The sequence below is a fragment of the Thunnus maccoyii genome, chromosome 14 (assembly GCF_910596095.1).
Source record: "Thunnus maccoyii chromosome 14, fThuMac1.1, whole genome shotgun sequence".
In the NCBI taxonomy this organism is placed as follows: domain Eukaryota; kingdom Metazoa; phylum Chordata; class Actinopteri; order Scombriformes; family Scombridae; genus Thunnus; species Thunnus maccoyii.
Window position 1 is genome coordinate 4,474,572 of NC_056546.1, and position 20,481 is coordinate 4,495,052.

The 20,481-nt window shown below is 38.7% G+C and overlaps 1 long non-coding RNA gene across 1 annotated transcript; it reads right to left on the bottom strand.

Annotated features, from left to right (window-relative positions):
* Nucleotides 1-238: 238 nt before the first annotated feature.
* LOC121912001 lies at nucleotides 239-7,536 on the bottom strand. The gene is made up of 3 exons (XR_006099996.1): nucleotides 7,324-7,536; nucleotides 6,657-6,739; nucleotides 239-1,262 (listed from the first exon to the last, which is right to left on the bottom strand). It is a non-coding gene; the product is annotated as an uncharacterized LOC121912001 (long non-coding RNA).
* Nucleotides 7,537-20,481: the final 12,945 nt, after the last annotated feature.

The following is a 20,481-nucleotide window of genomic DNA, read 5'->3' on the forward strand; positions in this document are numbered from 1 at the left end:
GGAGGGAACATAAAACCATAATGTGTTTATGCTCCAGTAACTCTGAAGCAGGGGTCATTTGGTGTCTCTGAATGGCCTTTTTCTGAAGACGCCTAGACATACCCTTAGAAAAACATATGTAAAATATTAATTTTCTGTGGTATTATTATTATTATTGTCACTGAAATGCTGTCCCATTGTGTTTTCCAGCTTGTAAGTCCCAGCTATAGATCATCTGCAGGCATCTGTTTGCAAAAAAATATTCAGGCAGAAATAAAAACATTCCACTTCAGTGTGTTCAAACATCTATTAATCAATGCCAGCAGCACTTACAGTGATTCTGACTGTTATGGAAAAAAACATCAGTGTTACCTTTCAAAAGAGACCAAAACCATGCATCTACTCCTAATGGTTCAAGAACAGCTTTCAGTTTACTTAAGGTATGCCTTGGATAAGCGTTTTAGGTTAATTTTACATAAATTTAAAGGGTTGTCAAGGGGTTAATACTGTAGCACTTTGAATGAAAAGTGCGGTACAAATTACATGTATTATTATTATTATTACATCTTACAACCATAATAATTGTAATAGCAGCATGCAGACAATAACTCCGCTGCAATACAGTCATAATGACCTGTTGTGGTGAATTTCTCCTCTATGGTTCACTGGAATACAACCCTGTTATTTGTCCTCTGTTAATTTATGAACAAAGAGGCTATTATTCTGTAGGTGAAGAGACCATGATTAGCTAGTCCTTTGAGAACTTGACCAAGCCTTGTGCAACGTGTTGTTAATGATTCTGTACAAAAGGACAACATGTTTCTTTCCACAAAATGGGTCCATGACGCATAATACAACACGGTATATTCTTCTGAGCCCTTTGTTATCAGACTTTTTTCTATTTCTTCATTGTTTAGGTGGAAGGATAATTATTCCGGTTCATCACTCATTTGCTGATAAACCTGAATCATGGAAGGTACAAGAGGATCCAGATGTGGCTCAGCTGGCCTCAGGTAAGACAAAAAAAAACATTAAGAGTATCTTTGAGTATTTATGAAGCTGAAAATGGTCCTTGTGTTTTTTAAATGAGGACACTTTGGCATCACTGTCTTGCAGTTTTACTGCTTGTCAATAATCTTGTCTATGATTCGGTGTGCCTGCTGTTCTACTGATTATCCATCCACTTGTGTGCTCTCTGTTTATTTATTTGGCTTCACAGAGACAGAGTGAGGGATCCCTTATTCCCTTCTCATGCATGAAGGCCAGCTCTTTATCAGTCACCCCTGTGGAGAGAGAAAGAGAAAGACAGGGAGTTATATAGAGTGTGTGATGGTAAACAGGCAAAAGAAAGAAAGAAATCAAAAGATAGATAGAAAGAGAGAAAGTGAAGACAGCTAAAGGTTTGTAAGCAATATGGTGATTGAAAAAACATGAAAAGATAATGAGATGGATGGCATGCATGGCAGCATTTGGTGAGAAACATTTTATCCTTCATCAGGCTCAACACAAACTTCTCTTAGACACTTTTATGTTCTGTTACATTCAGTTGTACCTGGAGATAATCTTTGGAATTTGGTCAGTAGATTTAAACTAAACAAACACTTTGTTGTTAGTCCTGTGTGGACGTGCTGCACAAAATACTCTGGCAGGGTAAATTCCTAAATCAACTAAAAGTCCCCAGGTATTACTCATCCCCTGTGAACAGAGCTTCTGAGGATTCTTTAGATAAGTAAGCATTACACTCCAAGTAATTTCAAGGAGTCACAAATTGCAACACTTCAGCCTCTCCAAATAGTCTTTCATCACTTCCCTATACTCCTGGCAGCCTGTCTGTCTGTCTGTCTGCTGCAGCTGGTTTAGAATTTATTAATCCTGGTACTGGTGTGAAGTGTTGCTGAGGGAGCAGTGACCTCATCCCTTCAGGTCAAGATCCAGCTCTACACACCGGCCGGTGATCTGCATTCTGACAGCACTGTGGTTTTAGCTCTCCTTGCCTTCCAGTGGCTTGGTCACCGCTCCGCAGAACTTGACTTTTGCTGTTCCCAAATGCCAGAGTGACTTAAAGTTGTGTTTTATATCTTCTGTAAAAAAAACAACTGAAAACTTGCTCCTGGATATGAAATGTGTTAGTTTGTAGGTTGTTGTTTTTTTGCCAAGAATCCTTCAAATTTAAGGAAGAGTATCAACCTTGTGTGTTTTGGTGAATGTAGAACTCCTCAGGTTGTTAAAATCACCAAATTCTGTGGACAGGACTGAATTGGAAAAGGAGGTTGCGCTTCAACACTGGAATTCTCAGTAGAGTGCTAAACCCAAAAATCCAGTGAGCATGTTCCAAAAAATATGAAAAGGTTGCACATCTCAAATTTCCAAGTCAAGGAGGACAAAATATTAACATTTCACTTGTTTATTTGGCTCACATCACACTAGAAAAACACGTTTCGGCACAGAGCCTTCTGTACCAAACTGTATAAGCATTTTTTCTATTCCTCACTGAATCATATACAGTCTCATCACTTACTTTCTGCCTTACTGCTTTGGTCTCTTTATGGCTATCCCCTGTATTTTCCATTACATGATCTTTCTGAGCTCATTGGGACACTATCCGCACACTCCAGTTCAAGATCTCTATCGCTGGTTGATCATAAAGCTTCCACTGGATGAGATTCAGCATATTCTAATACTGTGCCCATCAAATTTGGACAGGAACATCTGCAGAGCATTTCCAGCTCCCTTTAGCTGTGGGAATTTAAGCACTGGAGTGCTTTTTCAGACTGTGTCTATTACCTAAAAAAAGGCTAACACACCTATATGTTAGCTTTTGCTAGAAAACAAGGTGCACCAACACTGTGAGTGGATTGTACCTGTGCTGGTCTTGGATGTAGACTGATTTAAAGGGGACATATTGTACTTTTTGTGATTTTCTGTTATTTTATACTGTTATAATGTCAAATGTCTGTGTTAAACATGGTCAAAGGTCCAAAACTTGAGGTTAATGTATGTAAAAATGCTCCCCTGTGAGTCAAAAGCAGGGTTCAACCTGCTCTGAACACTACATTTGCAATGTTACATGTACTCGAGATGATGTCAGATTGTTCACACATCCCGACGAAGGACCGTCCATTCCTTAGTCTTTGTTGCTAAGGTTGTTGCTAAGGTTGTTCCATTGGTTGTTTGCATTGTCCTCTCACATATTTTGGATTGGATTCGGGCTCGAACATGTACAGATGTATTTGAGAAGTTTCCATTTCAAGTAAAGAACAAGAAAAAGAAGTGAAATCCTGCTAATATTGTTTGTTTACATAGTCTCTGGAATCGCCGGAAGTCTTCCAAGAGCTAATCAATCAGAACAGAGTGGGCTCATCGGGAGGGGGACAGGAGCTAAAACAGCCTTTTTCAGACAAAGGCTGAACTGAGGGGCTGCATAAAGGGCCAGTATAAGATAAATTAGTTTTTTGAACTATGAATCATTCAAAGATATTCCAGCAGAGTCCCAGAATAAAAATATAGACTGGGAAATATGCATGATACATCCCCTTTAAGAATTTAGCAGGATATCCAGTTATTTCTCTTCCAGACTTTCTCCTTTTCATCTTATCTTTGTATTCATTCATGGAGTCATGCAGCTTAGGGATGAACAACTTTTATACTTGCATAAATATGTTTTCATCTCAATTCACATCATGTAGAGTGAACTGTATGCCTTTGCCTATTGTATTGACTGTCATGTAATCATTATGCTTTGCGTTCAAACGGAACATCCAGTTAGCACTGATGCCAAATGTCTAGGTTATAGACCAAATTAGTTTTAAATGTTACATTCAATAGGATTTAAATGACTATTTTGTGCAGCAGGTCTCAACTGCATGTTGAAATGCAGATATTAAAATGCTGTTGAAACATCATTTATATGTAACCTGGGCACCTAAATAAAAAAAACAAAACAAAACATACTTTTCATTAAATTTCAGCCCTGTTTTAGTCTCGTTGACCATCTTTTGACATACAGATCAACAAACCAGTGTTGGCTGAGACACCATTAGTACTAAACTGGTACTGCAACTTATAGAGAAATGAAACTGTGCAGTTATTGACAGAAAAGAAGTGACTGACATGGCTGACTGGTGCTTGTGTGGGAGGCGACGCATGTGTCCAGCCAAGACTGTATAGGAACAAAATTATTAAAAGAACCCTCTTGTGTTCATAGAATAATCATAATCAAATTATTGCCATGATCAAGTACGAGCAATAATTTGATTATTTTTCACACTCATTGTCTGTAAAGACAGCCATTTGGATGGTTCATTCTGTTTTTAAATGATGGAGTTTTGTTCATGTTCCAAAATAAATTTGCTACATTTTTTTTCAACCGGGAGCAGTCTGTCCTTCACACATATTCCTCTTCTTTGTCTCACAGGAGCTTTTAGTGTGCTTTTGGAGTTTGTGAATTGTCAAAACACAGCTCCTGATTGGCTGGCCGAGTGTCTGTGTGTGTGTGTGTGTGTGTGTGTGTGATTTTTGTTGGAGAGCATGCATTGGGAACACTTGTGAGAGACAGAGAGAAAGAGAGATGAAAAAAAAGGAAAAGAGAGGATGATTGAGGGAAAGAGAATGGAGGGGTGAGCTGGCGTTTGGCTGAGCAGTGAAGAGATATTCTCTGCAGCTCTTTATCTGCTGCCTCTGTGGGCAGGCAGAGACAGACAGAGAGATGGTGGTATGAAGGAGAAGGCTCAGTTACCTGGAACAACCTGGAAAAGGGGGTGTTAAAATAAAAAAAGCAGAAAGAGAGAGAAGCTATGGGAGGATAAAACCAAAACTTCAAATGAAAAAATGTTTTATATCCCCTGTATCTTAATCTGGGAACAAGACAGCATAGGTTTACTGATATGTGTAATAGGAAAACCACAAACTGCCTTAAAGCAAGATTATGTAACTTTTGAGAGAAGACATAACAAAATCTTCTTTAAATGAATTCATGACAATACACACACACACACACACACACACACACACACACATATATATATATATATATATCAATATACTGTTTTGATGCTGTTTAGAATGTTATTTTTTCTCTATTTTCCTGAAAAAAACATTAAAATATTTTTGATGACTCACCCTGCACTCCTCATATGGCTGCTGTCTTTTGTCATACACATGTGTACTTGTAAAAAACTAAATCAGAAACCCAGTTATGCGTATACACGGCAGAGAAATTGGCATTCTTCAGGAAAAACCTACCTGGGGAAATCAGGCTTCTTTAATCCCCTACCCCTAATTACAGTAACCAGGTGTCACGTTTACATGACAGTTAAGAAATCAGTTTAGGGGAAAAAGACAACTTCAGTTGGGTTACTTAAGTGCATGTAAATGCATTAACTGTTGATATCTTTAAACCTGCATTTACTGTTTTTTTGGCCACTTGGGGGCAGCAGAAACAAGTAGTGAACACAACATTGACACATTGTCGCCTTTTAAGTTGATATGTTGAGCAAACAGTTGCTTATTTCCACATTCAGCAGTTACGGAGCGACATTATCATTCATTTGTTTCATGTTTCTGTCCACCTGATGAAGCCCAATATTCACTCTCTTTTAGCTCTGTTTTTGCTCTCTACCAACTCCTGAGGGAAATATCTGGTTCTTTAGCTTTAGCTAAATGATCCACTATGTTCACCAGGTAGTGTACATGAGGTTTTTAGAGCTTTTTTTTTCTGAAAACAGCTGCCTGCTGCGGCTGAAAACAACACTGTGAAAGCACTGAGAGTGAACCAAAACAGTGAAGTTGCAACCTGACAGCTAAACAATGAGCTGAAACTCACTATAAAGCTCTGTAAAGCCGAGGGGAGCTGCAGAGTCTCTGATAATTCTCTGTAGGTTCATCACTACAGACCACAACCAACATATTAAACACTGTCATTTGATACATTCTTACATCAAAGAATCTCGATTATAGCCATTATAAGCACAACATTAAATTATTCATCCTATTACTGCCACATGTGGCCACAGCAGCCGCTTTTCAGTAAAAAAGTTGCAAGCTAGTTTCTTTCTTGTAATTGTATTTTTGTAATGAAAATAACAGAAGATAAAGGTAAGGTAGAAAACGAAATGTGAAGAATAGGTTTGCCATATTTTGCTGTTCATGTGTTGCTTGGATAGCTACACTGTACATGATGTAAGATATCATCAACAACACTTATATTGGAAAAGTTAATAAGTACAAAAGATGTTATAAAAACCAATTGTTAATTTTTAAACAATGTTTCAAAGAATGGTTTGATAAAAAAAAATTAAGATAAGAAGACACACACACACACACACTTCCTCAGTCTATGTTAGCTTCTCCATCGCCCCCTCTCTCTCTCTCTCTCTCTCTCTCTCTCTCTCTTATCAACACTCACATTCTCTCTCTCACTGTGTGGACGAAAACAGTTTTGTACTTGGAACTCTGTTTGGAAGATAATTACCCAGACCTCTGCAGTCTGCTCTCTGAGCCTGTCTGAAGAGGATATAATCACACACACAGAAACACACACACACACACACACATATATACACACACACACACACAAAAAGGCTCCATCCTCAGAATTAGTGATGTCGTAACGATGGCAGATCTGTTGGCATGCTTGCTGTTGTGTGTGTGTGTGTGTGTGTGCGAGTGTGTTCACGTACACAATGCCAGTGTCCTTGCGTCTTGTAGACTGTGACAGAATCTATTCGCCCACCTGCTCCTCTTCATTATCCAAAATGCAGAGCTGTAGATGTAGGGCAGAATATCTGGCTGGTTACGTTCCTCTCCTGTCTCTCCTTTTTCTTTTTTTTCCTTTTCTCTTCTCTTTGTTCGTTCTCTCCCTTTTGTTACATCTCCATCTGTTTCCCCTCCTGTTCCTCTCGCCTCCCCATTCGCAACTACCTTTTCTCCTTCCCCTTTATACAGTGCCTTTTCATCTCCATGTTTCCTGTACTCTCCTCTTTGCCTCTCCCTCTGTTTCTCTCTGTTCTTTCCTTTCCTGTGTCCTCTCCCTCTACCTTTTTCCCTATCCTCTCCTGTTTCATCTCCATTACTCCTATATTATTCCTAGCGTGTCTGCTTTTTTCTTCTCCTTTCATTGTTTAGCCCCTTCCCTTTTTTCCTCTTTGGTTGTCCTCTCTCCTTACCTTCTTAGCTTTTCATTAGTCACCCCTCCTCATCTTCTTTCCTTTTCTCTCCTCTCCTCTCATCTGCTGTCTTCCTCCCTCTCTCCCTCCCTCATACCTTGGCATGCTCGCCACGTATTCAATTACTCTGGACTTGATTACATGCTTAAAATGCGACATTGAAGGGCGAACGGCTACTTACTCTCCAAAGGAAATCTATCGGCGCCCTGCTTACGATGCTGCAAGGTTTCTCCCAGCTTTGGTTTTGTTTACATGCTTTCAGGAGCGGCTGTCTTACTTTGGTGCTGGCAGGTGCATTTCGTGAGGAGCAAGAGGGGAGGGAGGTGGGTTTCTCTGATGTGGTAGTCTCTGTGACACCCCCCTTTCTTTCACACTCTCTGTCTCTCTCTCTCTCTCACACACACACACACACAAAGTCTCTTAATACATGTTCATTACAGATAACATCTTGGTAATCAGCTGGTTAAATTGTGCTATTTAAGTTGAATAAAAATAAATCACTGAGCATTTTATCAGTTGATTGATGCAAACACTCCCAAGTGACCTCACCCGATGTTGTTTTCTTCTGCTCTTTCTCACACACATGTGCACGTACACAATCACACATTACAAGCAAGCATGCGAGCACATTGACTGATTAAATTCTATTATATCATGGTCTGGGTGAAAGCTCTTTTTTGATTGGCTGGCAGGTGTGCATTAAACACACGTACTTCGGCTCAATTTTAATCACTGTTCTAAATTCATCCACTACCCAACCTGTAACCATCGGAACATTAAAGAACACAGCTGTCAACTCGTTATGAAGTTTTGAAGAATGAGGTGCAGCAGAGGAAAAAGAAATGGAGAAGACAAGAAAGAAACCAAGCGAAAAACGACACAAGGAACTGACACCTGAAGAGTTTAAAATGATGGAGGAAGAGAAGGATGAGATTAATATGAAAAAAAGGCAACAAAATGGGCAGTTTATATACTGAGAGACTTTCTCTACCATAAACAAAAGAACACTGATTCGGAGACATACTCTTATGCTTAATGACAGCTTACATGACTTTTATGCCTCGGTTTGGGCTGGCAATGAGTACAGAGTGGCGAGTTGTCATGGCAACGGTAAGCTCTTGCTTCATAACCTTTTGATTTTGAGTGCAAAACTTTCACCAAAAATTTGCGAATGCTTATTTTAGTTTATATTGTTGGCAAATGACCATGACATAAGTGGGATAATCAACTTGTAGGTGTGTGTTAAAATGGTTTTAAGGCGCTTCGCGTCGGGTGGTTTTTCACTTCCGCATCGTGCCTTAAAACCTTTTAACGCACACCAACTCATTGATTATCCCTTACTTATTTGGTAGTTTCATCATTTTTTTTTTATCAAACATGCAGAATGCAGACTTTCAAATCATTTATAAAGAAGAGGCGGCAGACCTTAAATTAAACTGATAAACGTGGAATTGGAGCTGAATTTCCCCAGTGAAAGACTATAATAGTCTATTATTCTATAATAGAGAAGAGGTGACAAATTAAAGGAAAAACCAACATAAAGTGTCTGAGGAAGGTGTTGGGCCACCACGTGCCTCCAGAACAGCTTCAATGCACCTTTGTATTGATTCTGCAAGTCTCTGGAACTCTACTGGAGGGATGAACACCGTTCTTCCAAAAGATATTCCCTCATTTGGTGTTTTGATGATGGTGGTTGAGAGTGCTGTCTAACAAGTTGGTCTAAAATCTCCCATAGGTGTTCAATAAGGTTGAGATCTGGTGACTGTGAAGGCCATAGCATATGATTCACATTATTTTAATACTCATCAAACCATTCAGTGACCCCTCCTGTCCTATAGATTGGGGCATTGTCATCCTGGAAGAGACCACTCCCGTCAGGATAGAAATGTTTCATCATAGGATATAGGTGATTACTCAGAACAACTCTGTATTGATTTGCAGTGACCCTTCCCTCTAAGGGGACAAGTGGACCTAAACCATGCCAGCAAAATGCCCCCCAAAGCATAACAGAGCCACCAGATCCCCTCATTGTAGAGGTCAAGCATTCAGACCTTTTTCCTTTAATTTGTGACCCATCTGTATTTAATAATATACAAACTATATATATATATATATATACACATCTATGTATACATATACACTTAGACAACCAACCTACCTAACCACTAACTGACATACAGTACATCTCTTTAATAAAGCTAAAATACAGATTAAAATGCATGAATCATCTCATAATCTATAAACACTAAGTAGCAACTCATGGTTCCTGAAAGCTTTGAGTGTCCCTGAATTTGCACAATTAGGAGATAAAGCCATTATGTAAAACTTGAGTCAGGGAGTTGTCAAAGAACAGTCTTACCCGTCCAAACAGTCCAGAGGAGAGGACTGATCAGCCAAATACTGTAAGTGAAAATACCTGTGTGGGGGGATTCCATGGGAGTACATGGGCAAAATGTAGGATTTCACTTTGGTCTTTTAAGAATCAAATTGAACTGTTTTAACCCTGAAAGTCACTTATTCCATAATTCTTTTTTAAAAAATAATTTCCTGCCACCCTAAGGTAATGCGGAGGAAGGGCTTTTTGTTCATGTAATTTTGCATCATTTTGAGCAGCAATACAAAATCCATTCAATCATACTGTATTGTGTTGGGGTCTGATGTTACAGAGGGACATATTTCAAAGACTTGGAACACAAAAGAAAACTACGGCTGTGCACTATATTTACCTTTTGCCATTTTTTGTGTCCCAGTGTGTTAATTTATACACTATGTAGCGCCCTCAAAATCTCCCACATTAAAATGGAAAAAGTTATGCCTATGTCATGTCCACTGCTTTTTGCTAACAATCTCACAATGCAATTTTTGTCACATTTGATAAATGCAAAAGTTGTGGGATGCCTCACCTGTCAGTGATGATGCAAAATGACTTAATGAATCTTGATTTACTGCACAGTATTGAGTAAACTATTGTGCAATCTGTGTAGCAATACCTCACTATAGTTGAGTGATAAAATATGAGTTTTGTCATTTCTGTGAACTTTGGGTGAAGTTAAAATTATCTCCCAAGTGCAGGTATCATAAAACTTTACAACAATTACACCAAAGATGACCCTGGACTCCAACGGATCAACCTAACCTTCGTAGTTCGTGACGACTGTTTAGAGTCTATTTGTAACATTCATGTGTGAGCAAACCATTACTCACGATTTCGTATGAGCGCAGGTTAGACAGTCCAAAAAGTTTTAATGTGTCATGCGTTGGCGGCGATGCACTCACATGCGAAGGCTACACTGGTAGGAGGATAAGACAGAGAGGGAGAGATGGAGGAGGGAGTGACTGTAACACTGTTAAAGTCATTAGTTATCAGCTTAAAATAGGATTGGGCTCAGGGTGACACCTTCAGTTTGAGGACTCGTGCCTGCCTGTACTGTAGGTGAGTTAGGCTCAGTGTGCTGGTTTATTCATCTCTCCCACCGGTGGCAGAGCCTCAGCATGAATTATTCTCATTTTCATTTCTTGACATTGAGACCATCCCTTGTGGACCTTCAGCTGGGACTTTTAGTGAAACCGCTGTAGCGACGGGGAAGACTCTTTATAATCAATAATGTTGAGAAGTGTTCAAAGTCAAAGTCAAGAACATCTTGAATGAAACTGACAAATCTTTCTGAAAATTCACCCAGTTCCCTCTTCAGGTTTGTAAGTGTTGATGATGTGTGGAGGCAGGTGTTCCTGAAAATAAACACTCATTATGATGTTGTTGTTTTTTTTATAAAATGTGTGTATTGTATTTTCCTCTTAATTGCTTGTTGTCAAGTTGCCAGTTATCTTTAGCAAGCTAAAAAAATAAAATGCTCATGTAATTATCCATGTCATTTACAATGTGAATCTCCCATCTGAATGCTAACTGAAAAACGATTGTAAGTGTGAGCTATTTTCATCATTATAAAACAATAGCTTCGGGGAATATTTTAGCACACACTATATCCCCAGGACCTGTGTTATTCTCTTAATGAACCAAAGGTACTGATCATTAAACTGATGTATTGTAAAAAATGTCAGTAAGTCCTATGGGATAATACACAAAAGATACCTTTCCCCATGAAATCCCCGTATTAAAAACTGTTTAATATAAATCTGATGCAAGTTTCAACAACAAAAGATGTTTGCAGATTTATGACCTTCTCCAAGAGAATATGCATTTTAGAAAATATCAAAACAAAACAAGAATCAGAGGTAAGTGGAAAAGTTTTGTCACATCAAACAAGCACAAAAGTTATTTATATGAAAGTGATATAATCTACCTGGCAGGTTTTGATACCACAGAGGCAGTTCTTGGTTGTATGTTTTAGTGTTTCAAACTAGAGGAGACTCTTCAAAGTCAATTATTTTATTCCCAGAATATACACTCTGTAAAATGCTTTTGCTTCCCAGTAAGCATAACTTAGAGGAATAGTTCAACATTCTTAATGCACACTATCTGAGAGATAGAAGAGATGGTTGATATCACTCTCATATCTGTCTATAAAACATACAGCTGGAGCAAGAAGATGGTTAGCTTAGCTTTGCATAAAGTATGTAAGCAGGGGAGAAATAAACTATCCCATTTCATCCAAAAAATCATCCTAGAAGTACCTCTAAAACTCACTAAGTAATAATTACAAGCTGTGGTTTTATGGGGGCTTCTGGAGCCTCTGCAGGTTGGCAACGTCAAAAGGATGACAAGACTCGAGAAAATCTCTGTTCCTGGGCCAAGAAATAGTCCAGACATAACCTCCAGTAAAATCACAACTTGCCTTATTTACAATTTGGTTTTAAATAGATTAAACTAATGAGATACAGTGTGTTAAATAATGAGATTTAGAGATGCTGGCAGGGAGATTTTTTTAGATCCAGAATGCTGCATAGATGCACATTTTCCAACAATAAAAGAATAAAAAAAGATATCAATTACCAATTTAATTGATTTTCACAATCAGATGTCCATGTCTACAACAAAATTAATTAATCACTGATAAAAAAAAATACTAAATATAAAATATATAAAATCTGAATAAATACAAAATACAAGGTCCATCTTGCCTTCTTTTGCCTTAAACACATTTCAGTATTTTGTTGAGCCATGGAAAACATAAAATAATCATTAAACGTTAAATAATCACAGTACAATAAACAAGAAAATAGGACTAACCTTCCATTTCTCCCAAAGCACATACATAGCTCACACATTCTGTTTTCCTCACAGATATTTTTGAATCTGCCCAACTATAGATAAGTAAAACTATTAGTTTTAACCTAGAAGTCTGACCTAGAAGACCTGTGATTCACTAAATCAGCTTATCAGAAGACTTCTGCTTATACAAACAACAACTCTGTCTTTCTTGTAGTGTTAGTAGTTTACCGCTTACTCTCTTTGCTTTATCTTTTACCACCCACTGTTTGTTGTGGACTTCTGGAAGTACTTTTACCCGCTAGTCACCAAAAAATGACTAAAAACAGTACCTGTTTGTATATGAGCTGCTAAAAGTTTACTGTCTCAGAAATGTTTCAATGTCATACTATGCAGACACCCGGAAATAAAGTCCCTCAACAGAGCATGATATCTAAACTGCATCTTGAAAGTTCAAATTAATTTCACTAGATTGTTTGTATATTTCAGCAGGGAGAGGACAGGTGATGACAAACGAACCACCAGGATTAATCGTCTGTTAATTAGCAGGCGAAGGCGAATGTCGAAGGCTCTCACACACACAAACAAGCATACTGACACGCTGTAGCTCCAGTGAGTTATTTGCACACACAGCTGGCCTACACACTGCTCATCTCCCGGCAGGCTCACATGTCTGAGAGGCACGCTGCTAACGGGACTCAAAGGCTGAATCACACTGAGCAATGAGCCTCAGGGCCACTCAAACATACAACTCATCATCACACCTCAGCAAACATACACACACACACAGCAAATATCTCTCAGAAGTGTTATGGCGGCTCAGCAGGCTAAAGCAGATAGCAGGTACTCACAATGTCAGGGGATGATGGGATGAATCCAGCTCATGACCCTTCTTGCGTGTCATCCCCACACTCTTGCACTTCCTGTCACTCCTCGCTGTATGTTATCCAATAAATCTGAAATAGCATTAAAAAAAAAAAAAAAAGAAACTCTTCGTTCTCACACATGAGCAAGTTTATATCAGAAAATATTCACTGCTCTGAGGTGAGTTTCTTCAGTCAATTTTCTTTTCTTTTTCTTTTGTGGAGGATTATGACCCCAAACCAAACTGGGTTGCTGATATCTCTTTGTGTTTGCGCTGATAGCACATATATCTGTCTAAGTATTTGTTACTTTTGCACATTCTTGAGCTATAAAACTATTCCAACACACAAAAGAACAACTATTGGTGCCATGCTCTGTTCTGCTTGAGGGAATGCATCCTTGGATAAAGAGACTTCAGAGACAAGAAAAGACAGTAACATGGTCTAGTTGTGTTCATTCGTCCTTTTATCCTTTCACCTCTTTTTCAAGAGGCATTGTTCTTATCATAGGTTTGCACACTGCTTGGATGTTGTGCATGTGTGTATATATGTTGCTGATGTGTGTGTGTGCGCCTGTATACTTAATGGGAAAATAACTGCCTGCTGACTGCTTTAACCGAGGCTTCCTCACAGTACGGTGAACATCTGCAGACACTCACACTTCAAGCAGAGTGATTGATTAAGTGTCAGGGGTGTGAGTGAATTCACATCTTTATGCTCTTTATGGTGTGTGTGTGCTCGCACGTGTGTGTTTGTGTGTGTGTGTGTATATAAGAGTCATAATAGTTTATAGCCATTCATGATTTTTTTCTCCTTATATTGCCTACAGTCAGATGCTATTTTTAGTGGGGATACATAATTTAATTTAACAGCCTGTAGTTGTATGTCTTCTTTTGTAGGAATATGGGGAAAAAAATCATAGCTCAAGATTTTTTAAGGTCTGTCGACCTTTTGCTACAGACAAATGCTTAATTTGCTGCCCACATAATATTAATATGAAACATCCAGGGGAATATTAGTGTCTAGTTCTTTAAAAATCTATCTATCTATTTATTTATCTATATCTTTATCTATATAAATATATACATATATATAGTAATGAATGAACTGCTAAGTGAATACCTCAGGCAGCAGAAACCCGATGATGCAGAGGAGGAGGAGGAACCATCATGGAGGGACAAGCCCCTACATGACATGTACCACCGACAGATAGAAGAAGTCAATGATATCAAGAAATCCTACCAGTGGCTGGAAAAGGCTGGACTGAAGGACGACACAGAAGCACTGATCATGGCAGCACAAGAACAGGCACTCAGTACAAGATCAATAGAGGCGGGGATCTACCACACCAGACGGGACCTCAGGTGCAGGCTGTGCAAAGATGCTCCTGAGACAGTTCAGCACATAATAGCAGGGTATAAGATGCATAACCAAGTGGCTGGCATAGTGTACAGGAACATCTGCACTGAGTATGGGCTGGAAGTCCCAAGGTCACAATGGAAGACACCTCCTAAGGTGGTTGAGAATGACCAAGCCAAGATCCTGTGGGACTTCCAGATCCAGACTGACAAACTGGTGATGGCTCGTGTTGATTGACAAACAACAGAAGAAGGCAGTGGTGATAGACGTAGCAATCCCAAGCGACAGCAACATCAAGGAGAAGGAACACAAGAAGATAAAAAAATACCAAGGGCTGAAAGAGGAGCTAGAAAAGATGTGGGGAGTGAAGGCAACAGTGGTGCCAGTGGTAATTGGAGCACTGGGGGCTGTGACCCACAAACTGGGAGAGTGGCTCCAGCAGATTCCAGGTACAACATCTAAGGTCTCTGTCCAGAAGAGCACAGTCCTAGGAACTGCTAAGATACTGCGCAGAACCCTCAAACTCCCAGCAGGCCTCTGGTAGAGGACCGGAGCTTGAGAGAGACACACCACCACCCCCCATGGGAGGGGGATGAGAGGGAGATTTTATATATATATATATATATATATATATATATATATATATACCATGTTAAAATCCTTAAAATGACATCTACTCCTTGTCCCTCATTTAAAATACAGAATGTATGAATATGCAGATATATTTTATGTCAGAAGTTTAACCGCTGGGCACAATATGTCTCCTACATCACTAAAAAGTCAATTCTCCATTCTGTATGTGCACTGAAGGCTTCAAATTCCCACTTCACATTAGTAAGTTAAATATTGAACCAGGATTGGCTTCCAAACTAGTTGTGATGTCAGAAATTATGCTTGCAGGCCTACTTCTAAAAATCTGATTTTCAATGAGAAAATTTCATTCTGCACAGTGACTCTCAAATATTCAACTGTGGGAAGAAGAAGAAAAGCATATTTTTGAGTGAAGGGGGACTTTAGGTTTGGATATTGTCAGCTGAAAATCAGAGACATATGACTTAAGCTGGGGACACACCTGAAGACTAGCTGAAACCTACAAAGCCTGGACAGACCACCAACTCCACTTCTTAGTCTTTGATAGTCAGGAAGGAGCACAAACCTTACGACTGAGTAATCACACAGAAAACACACTGCACCACTGCTCTGTAACCACTTGAGTTCTGGTGGGGGACGACCCCGCAAATCCCTCGAGAATGATACCAATTATCGTACGTTCTTGTATCAAAACAAACATGGAGGCAACCAGCCGCTTGTACTAATGCATCCATGGTTTGTATGCAGTGCACTGAAAAGGCTAAAACAAAAGAAAAAAGAAAGAAAGAAAAAAGTTGCATAGTTTGGGTGAGATAGGTAATGTTGACTGTTAAACCATTTGAGGTGAGTGAACTTTGTTAAATGGAGTTAACTTCAGGTTCTGGTCGGCTGCGTAGAGACATCCACTCTCTCTACAGCTCAATCAGCTTTTCCTCAATTTCAATTGTCCAGTGCTTTCACACTGTGAGGAAGCCTGACCAGAGTGGCTAGGAGGGTGGTTGGAGGCAGACTCAGACTTTTGTTGAATCACTAAAAACTGATTTATTTAGTCCAGTGTAACAAAAAATAAGTGTCTCAAAATTGGAATAAATAGAAGCAAATCAAATTGAACTGGCTTAACTCAAGATAAAACAAACTAAGGCACAATCACATGCACACAGCCACACTATCATCCTCCAATTTCTGCTCTCCTTTAACCTATATCTCTCCCCTTAAATAGGCCCTCCAATCTACTATTATTATTATTATACTAGGCAGAACCACATTTATTGCAGGGGTTTCTTTTCCCTTATATCAACTGGCATATAGCAATGCTACTTACATCATTCAACATTGTTTACACAAAATACATCCACATCATAAACCTCAACAGGAGCCAAAACAAGAACAAATATAACATATGGATACTAAATCAAATATTTAACTAAGTGAAATAAATCCCCCTATACTTGGTCTAACCTTGTGACATCACTGATGATGTCACCCAGTGTATAATAGGGATGCATGTAAACGCTAGGGAAGTGCAGAGAGTTCAGTGTTTGTATTTGTATCTTTATTTGTTGAGGAAGCAAAATTATTTGTATTTGTATTTGAATAAAAGTGGAAAGAGGAGAAATACCGAGATAGTGATGGAACTGACCTGCGCACTGGAATTTGACATGCTTTTTTTTGTTTTCTTTTCTTACTGAAAACAAATAATTTTTAAAATATTTGTATGAAACAAATATTTGTAAAAAAAAAAAAATCCACTATTTGTGCTTTGCTGAATAACATATTTGTATTTGGGCCCACCCCTAGTGTGTAAATACAGGAAGTGGCTGTGTACCTACTCCTTTTGTCTCGAACACATGGTGGGTATGGTAAGTAACCAAGAAAGAAGATGGTTAACTTATAGAATGCAGAACTAAATCAATAAACAATAACTAACAACTAACAATAACTAAGCTTAACAATACTTGTCTGTGTTTTACTTTAATCAAAAATGTTGTTGTGAACTGTAACCAAACATAATACAAACCACAAACAAACCCGGGATAGTATGTGTCTGCAAGTCACAGTGATGGAACTATGGCTAAAACAAACAATTAACAAGTATGGTTAAATTAGTAAACAATATGGCAATGATGGTGAAAATGGGGAGAAATGGATTGTTCTTACCCATTTTGTCTCACAGACCATAAATCTTTTTACTCGACATTTCCCCCCCGTTTTATTTATAGCATTTTAGCGTTCACACACTAGTGACGTCATTGGTCGCTAATGTCAGTCCCAAAAGTCAAACATATTTAAAAAAATCTTTATGAGAAAGACTGGCAGCAACTGGATCTGAAGACTTAAGATTAAAATCTTTACATATCAAACACTAAATGCTTTTATCTGCCGACTGTCAACACCGACTGACTCAGACTGGATCAGACCTGCTTCAGCTTGGTCCGATCAGTCGCCCAAATCATATTCATAATCGTCTCAACAGTCGTCATGTATGTCCCCACCTTTAAATAAATATATATATAGGCTTGTTCAATATGATAAATAAATAAAAAACAAGCAAGCAAGCCTTTTTTTTTCAAAATATGAGTTCTTTAATGGACAAAAGAAAAGAGGGAGACGAGACAGAAAGCACAACATACAATAACAAGGAAATGAACTACAAAATATCAAGAGAAAAAAAAATCAAGAAAAGGACATTTAAAACAGTTGGGTAACAATTAAATATGTGCATTGATATAGCTTTTCAGAGACTTAGGCAGCTTAACAAGGTGTTACAGTAGTATAAATTACTTTTCCCAGACATGTCCTGGGTTATTCAACAGCCTTAGATATACATCTTGATGTTAAAATTTGGCAGTCCATGCGGATCAAAGAAAAATTCCAACATTTTTCCACAATAATTGTATATTGCAGGTGCTTGTTTAGTCACACATATGGGAGCATCTTCACATATCCTTAGCTTTGCAAGTTAAGACATAGTTTTTGGCATGATATAGCAGACGGCCACACCCGTGGGATAACATACACAGCCATAACCAAACCGTATAGTGAGGATATCTTTAAATATGATGCAGGCATTCATGCCTTTGGGGAAATGACTTGTTTATATGAAGGCATTTATTGAGAGGCACCATGGGATGACATGTTTGAGTTGTGTGAAATTACACACACATACACACACACTCACAAAAGAAGACACATTTTACAATGGATTTTTCATTCCACTCATGGAAGCTAAGTGGAGGGAAACCGACACTCCTAGAGGAAACCCACAGGGAACATATGTGACCTTCACACAGAAACTATTTCAGTTATTTAAATACTATATATCCTGTAAGAAAACATAATGAGGAAATACAACCCTGTTCTATGTTGTTATCTCATGGGACATATGAGGAAAAAGCAGCAGAAACAGCTTTACTCTTATTTACTTCTTAGTTCCAGTTTACTTAAATTTGAACAATTTTCAAACAGCTACTCTCCATCTAATCCTTATGCAACTCAGCCAAGAGCATATTTTTATTTATAGTTACATTCACAAGCTGCCATTTGACAACTGCATCGTGTTCCCAGTCCTCTACTTTTGGTAACTATCAGAATTAGAAGGCCAATTATGTATACCCATACAAGGAATTTGACTCTGGTTTAGTGGCTCTCAATGTATTTACAAAGAACAACACAACAATCTTCAGGAATACACACACAAGGAATGACTATATACAGGTGAAACCGTTTCTGTGAACTGAAACAGGATATAAATAGTGCAAAGAAGTGAAGAGTGCAAGGAGTGCTCTGATAAATATTAGATGACGGTACCTCAAATACATGTAGTTGGTGGTTATGTACAGTACATACAGCCTGTCCAGTTATACAATAGGGAGTGGAATGTATTGCACATTTGTATTTTAGACTAAAATATATATACATATGTATAATTTATAGGTGCAGTGGGCATTGTAGTGTCCAGGGTTGCTGCACAGTGCCACAGTGAGTTAACTGTTCACAAGTGTGATGGTGAGGAGGTAGAAACTCTTCCTGTGTCTGGTGGTTTTTGTCTACATTGTTCTCTAATGCCTACCAGAAGGGAGATGTTGGAACAGCTTATGTCCAGGGTGTGAGGGGTCTGCAGTGATTTTTCCTGCCCTTTTCCTGACTCTGGGGTTGAACATATCTTTCCTGCAGATCTGACTGTCCGTCGTAGTCTGTTCCTGTCCTGTTTGGTGGCCGATCCGAACCAGACAGTGATGGATGTGCAGAGAACTGACTCAGTGACTGCACTAAGTAACTCAGCAGCCTTTTCTTATCTTGACTCAGACTGGTGGTCTGGGGGTTCAAACCAGGCGGCTTGTCATGCATGTTATAAACTGTCATGTTTCTGTTGTACCTAAATGGGTGTTTGACATCAAGTGCCTTGTATGTAAGCCAGTATCTTGCTGCTTGGAGTTGTGCTGAGCAGATTTTCTCCTCACAAGATCTAGAAACAGCCTTTTCAAATGAGACACACTGAGAGCGTGAGTGTATCAATCGGTGAGTGTGATAGTGCATGTGCTTATGTTTTAAACAGTAAACCTGTATATAAATTACCTCATCAATATTGGAAAAGATTAACAAGAAAAATACATTCACAACCATGCCCACAACAATAATAAAAGCAAGGAGAAAATAAAAACTTGGGTAAAAGCAAACGTGACAAAATTAGTTTTAACTGGGGAGTGAGATTGAGAATCTAAACTAGATCTTAAAAACAAAGGACGTTGTATTAGTAGGGTTATAAAGCAAAGCTACTATCTGTATCTGTGTCTGTTTATGTTTTATCTGTATTCTTATCTGAATTCAGATTATAGTGGAAGTGGCAACTGTGGAGGAGGCTGGGAATGGCAGGATCTGGAATGATGAGACCCTCCTCAGAAAAACAAGACAAGTAACTAATTACTTGTAATTATGACTAGGTGAAAGGAAGAAATCAGGTGAGATTATTAGAGTGTATGTAAAGTCTACATACAAAGGAGATTGAGGTGGATAGACTAATAAATCCTCCAAATTAAATGACCGAATATGTTTTTTGACCGTGTGCAGAACACCATGTAGGGACGTTTTCTAATCTCTCCTACGGGTCATAATTACTATGACTAGATAGCATCTGTCACTCAAACGTAACAATATGATGTTTTTGGGCAGCTGACATTATGACCTGTGTTGTTTTTCTTGTCTCAGATGGACAGGTTGACAGAACATTGATGTCAACATCAATGTTTATAGTCATCAATTGTTTCTCATTGCTTTTTGACCATGATTGTCCCCAAACCTTTACTGTGATGGTTATTAGTGTAGCCATGACGATGAAGGTCCCCTAACTTTCATGATTTGA